Source organism: Trichechus manatus, unplaced genomic scaffold (genome assembly GCF_000243295.1).
Source record: "Trichechus manatus latirostris isolate Lorelei unplaced genomic scaffold, TriManLat1.0 scaffold00151, whole genome shotgun sequence".
NCBI lineage: Eukaryota > Metazoa > Chordata > Mammalia > Sirenia > Trichechidae > Trichechus > Trichechus manatus.
In genome coordinates, this window is record NW_004444087.1 from 1,259,305 (window position 1) to 1,264,813 (window position 5,509).

A 5,509-nucleotide genomic window follows, 5' to 3' on the forward strand; every position below is an offset into this window, starting at 1 on the left:
GGAAGAGCGTAGTCAATGTCACTGAACTGTGCATGTAGAAATGTTTGAAATGGTGTATCTTTGGCTATGTGTATTTTCACCAAAAAAAAAAAGAAGGTTGAGAAGTTAGAGGGTTAATATGTTGTGGGGTTGTTAACCAATGTCATAAAACAACATGTGTTCCACTGTTTCATGAGAAAGTATTTGTTCTGTAAGCCTTAACCTGAAGTACAATAAAAAAATTAAAAAAAAAAAAAAAGTCAGTTCTCTCCAAACAGGTCTATAAGTTCAATGCAATTCCTATCAAAATCTTAACAAGATTTCTTGTAGATATAGACAAGATTATTCTAAAATTTATATGGAAAGGCAAAGGTCCTAGCATAGCTAGAACATTTTTGAAAGAGAAAAATAAAGTGGGAGGAATCACTACACCTGATGTTAAGACTTAACTATAACTAGTAACCCGTTGTCATTGAGTTGATTTCTGACTCATGGTGACCCCATGGATGTCAGAGTAGAACTGTGCTCCATAGGGTTTTCAATGACTGATTTTTTTGAAGTAGATCACCAGGCCTTTCTTCCAGGCACCTCCGGATGGATTCAAACCTACAACTTTTGAGTTCACAGCTGAGTGCATTAACCATTTGCACTACTCAGGGATCATAATCAAGCCAGTGGTACTGGCAGAGCGACAGACACACAGATCAACTGAAGAGAATACAGAATCCAGACGTACATACACACAGGTCTGGCTAACTGATTTTTGATAAAGATGCCAAAGCAATTCAATGGAGGAAGGAGAATCTTTTCAATAAATGGTGCTGGAAGCAATTGCACATTCATAGGGGAAAAAATTAACATAACCCTAACCTTTACACATTAATATTCAAAAATTAACTAAAAATGGATCATAGATTTATATATAAAATGTAAAATGATAAAACTTTTAGCAGAAAACAGACTTAAAAACTTTAGGACCTAAGCCATGGTGAAACATTCTTAGACATGACATGAAAGGCACAATTCATAAACGAAAAAAAATTGATGAATTGGACTTCATCAAAATTAAAAGCTTTTGTTCTGTGAAAGTTTTTGTTACTAAGAAGAGGAAAAGGCAAGCTACGTACTAGGAGGAAATATTTGCAATCCATATATCAGATAAGGGACTCCTATCTAGAACATACAAAGATCTCTCAAAAGTCAACAGTAAAAAGAAAAATACAAACAATCCAATTAAAAAATGAGCAAAGGACGTAACGAGATATGTCACCAAAGAGGATATACAATGGCAAAAGAGCACACGAAAAGATGTTCAACGTCACTAGCTACTAGAGAAATGCAAATTAAGGCCATGATGAGCTATCACTACATACCTATGAAACAGCTGAGATACAAAATAGTGATGCAGAGAAACTGGCTCTCTCTTATGTGGCTGGGAGGAATGTAAAATGGTACAGCCACTCTGGAAAAAAATTTGTTGTTTTCTTAAAAACAAAACAAAACAATGTATACTCTTACCATTGGACCCAGCAACTGCACTCCTGGGCATTTATCCCACAGAAATGAAAATTTACATCCACACAAAAACCTTTACAAAAATATTCATAGCAGCTTTATTTATAATATCTGAAATCTGGAAACTCCCACAGTGTCCCCTAATAGGTGAAGGGTTAAAAAAATTGTGCTGTCTACATACCATGTAACACTACTTAGCAGTAAAAAGGAACAAATCATTGATACATGCAACAATCTGAGTGAAAAAAGCCAATCTCAAAAGGTCAGATACTGTACAAGTCCATTTATATAACATTCTTGAAATGAAAAAATTATACACACAGAGAACAAATTACTGCTTGCCTGAGGAAAGGGGTGGTGGGGGGAAGGGGAGTGGTACAAAGATTCAGCCCCTGTCCTTAAGGAGCTCCACCCCCCAGGAAGGAAAGACACACTCAAACAGGAAAATAGCTCTGCAGCCTGGCAGCGAGGCCCACTTCCATGTACTATTATTGCTTCTTTTCATGGTCAAAGAAACCTATTCATCTCCATTTATGCAGATGTTGCATATGGTCATCCATGGGCACCGGCAATAAACTCGTTAGCATCCCCTTCACTTCTACTTAAAGACCCCATCTGTCTTGTCTTTATTAGCTTATAGAAATGTGATACTAGAGGCGGGGCCAAGATGGCGGAGTAGTCATCAGAGGCTTCCGGGGGTCCCTCTTACAACAAAGACGTGAAAAAACAAGTGAATCAATTATATATGAAAATCTAGGAGCCCTGAAAATCAAAGGCAAAGTTGAGGCAGGGGGAGGGAGAGAAGGTTTGGAAGCAGGGAGGAGGTGCCAGACCTGACCTGGCAGGAGCCGGAGCCCTTCAGACAGGATTAACTCCTGGTGCATGGTGAGGCAAGCAGCAGCGCTTGGGAGGCATTTTCCACATCAGGAGAGACCCAGCGGCAGAGAGTCTACTCAGCCATCCAGAACCAGTGAGAAGCAGCCCTCAATCGGCAAAAGATAAGTACTTGCATCTGGCCTACCATGGGGAACAAAAACAACCCCGTCTGGGAAAAAACTCTCTCCCATTTACCTCTTCACTCCCCACTCTGCACTGGGTCCAGGCGGATTCAGCAATTGCCGAGTCCCCTGGGCCAGAAGTAGGACCCGTCACAAGCCCTGAGACATTCTCCCGGCCTTGGAGAGGGAACAAATTAACAAACAGGAGAAAAAATAATCTGCCAGCACCCCTAAGCCAGGAACTCAGGGTAGGCACAGCTCCTTTGCATAGGCACAGGCATAAAGGGTCCACAGACTTTGAATGCCTTTCCCCCTGCCGAGACTTGTACGGGCCCATTTCAACACCCTAGGCCCTCATTACCTCAGTACAACAGGGTATATACCTGAGGTCTAACTTCAACTGTTTCAGCTGTGAAGTGGCAGGTTCGTGACATTTGACACTGCTTTGCCCATTAAGCACAGTCTTCACCTACCCGTATCAGGGGCCTGAGGACAGGTGGCTCCACCCACACCACCTAGCCACACGCGACAGAGGCCCAAGAATATGTGGTGTCCTGCAATCCTTATAGCCAACAGCACTGGGTGCTCATAGTCTGGCTGCAAGACCCACCCACCTATGCGCTCTAGGGAACAGGGACACGCTTTTGCACTCTAGGGAAGAGAGACAGTCTTTTTAACAAATGGTGCTGGCAAAACTGGATGTCCACCTGCAAAAAAAAATGAAACAGGACCCATACCTCACACCATATACAAAAATTAATTCAAAATGGATCAAAGACCTAAATATAAAGCCAAAAACTATAAAATTCATAGAAGAAAAAATAGGATCAACGCTACAGGCCCTAATACATGGCATTAACAGGATACAAACCATAACCAACAACACACAAACTCCAGAAAATAAGCTAGATAACTGGGATCTTCTAAAAATCAAACACTTATGCTCATCAAAAGACTTCACCATAACAGTAAAAACAGAACCTATAAACTGGGAAAAGAATCTGGACATTACAAGTCAGACAAACATCTAATCTCCATAATCTACAAGAAAATCCAACACCTCTACAACAAAAAGACAAATAATCCAATTAAATATTGGGCAAGGGAAACGAACAGAAACTTCACCAAAGAAGACAACCAAGCCACCAACAGACACACGAGGAAATGCTCACAATCACTAGCCATTAGAGAAATGCAAATTAAAACCACACTGAGATACCATCTCAACCTGGCATTACTGGCACGAATCAAAAAAACTGGAAATAACACACGTTGGAGACGCTATGGGGAGGTTGGAACTCTTATGCACTGCTAGTGGGAATGCAAAATGGTACAACCACTTTGGAAAATGGTATGGCGCTTCCTTAGAAAGCTAGAAACAGAAATACCATATAATCCAGCAATCCCACTCCTAGGAATATATCCCAGAGAAATAAGAGCTGTCACACGAACAGACATATGCACACCCATGTTCACTGCAGCATTGTTCTCAATAGCAAAATGATGGAAACAACCTAGATGCCCATCAACAGATGAATGGATAAACAAACTGTGGTACATACACACAATGGAGTATTATGCAATGATAAAGAACAATGATGAATCTGTGAAGCATCTCACAACATGGATGAAACTGGAGGACATTATGCTGAGTGAAATAAGTCAATCACAAAAGGACAAATATTGTACGAGACCTCTACTGTAAAAAGTCATGAAAAAGTTTACACACAGAGAAACAATCTTTGTTGGTTACCAGGGATGGGGGGAATACTAAACAGACAATGGAGAAGTGGTAACTTTGGTGATGGGTAAGACAGTACACAATACTGGGGAAGCCAGCACAACTTGTACAAGGAAAGATTATGGAAGCTCCATAGACACATCCAAACTCCCTGAGGGACTGAATTGCTGGGCTGAGGGCTATGGGGACCATGGTCTCAGGGAACATCTAGCTCAATAGGCATAACACACTTTATAAAGAAAATGTTCTACATTCTACCTTGGTGAGTAGTGTCTGGGATCTTAAAAGCCTGTGAGCAACCATCTAAGATACTCCACTGGTCTCACCCCTTCAGCAAGAAGGAAGAAAGAAGAAAACCAGATACAAGGGAAAGATTAGACCAAAGGATTAATGGACCAGAACTACTATGGCCTCCACCTGAGAGAGTCCAGTACAACCACATGGTGCCGGCTACCACTGACTGCTCTGACAGGGATCACGACAGAGGGTCCCGGACAGAGCTGGAGAAAAATGTAGGACAAAATTCTAACCCACAAAAAAAGACCAGACTTACTGGCCTGACAGAGACTGGAGAAACCCCAAGAGTATGGCCCCTTGACACCTTTTTAGGTCAGTAATAAAGTCACTCCTAAGCGTCACCGTTCAGCCAAAGATTAGACAGCCCCATAAAACAAAACAAGACTAATGGGGCACAACAGTCTGGGGACAAGGACTAGAAGGCAGGATGGATCAGGAAAGCTGGTAACAGGGAACCCAAGGTTGAGAAGGGACAGTGTTGACATGTTGTGGGTTTGTTAACCACTGTCATAAAACAATATGTGTACAAACTGTTTAATGAGAAACTATTTGTTCTGTAAACTTTCATCTAAAGTACAATAAAAAAAGAAATGAGATGGGTGATATCACAACAGACCCAATCGAAATCAAAATAATCATAACAGAATACTATGAAAAACTGTACTCTAACAATTTTGAAAACCTAGAGGAAATGTACAAATTTCCTGAAACTCACTACCTACTTAAACTAACACAGAGGTAGAACAACTAAATAAACCTATAACAAAAGAAGAGATTGAAAAGGTAATTTAAAAAGTCCCAACAAAAAAAAAGCCCTGGCCTGGATGCTTTCACTGGAGAATTCTACCAAACTTTCAGAGAAGAGTTAACATTACTACTAATAAAGGTATTTCAGAGCATAGAAAATGATAGAATACTCCCAAACTCATTCTATGAAGCCAGCATAACCCTGATACCAAAACCAGGTAAAGACACCACA

General features: G+C 40.8%; 1 protein-coding gene across 1 annotated transcript in view; it reads right to left on the reverse strand.

Annotated features, from left to right (window-relative positions):
- The window catches only part of SDK1 (sidekick cell adhesion molecule 1), an 819,863-nt gene that overhangs the window by 588,706 nt on the left and 225,648 nt on the right, over nt 1-5,509 (reverse strand). The window lies entirely within an intron of this gene.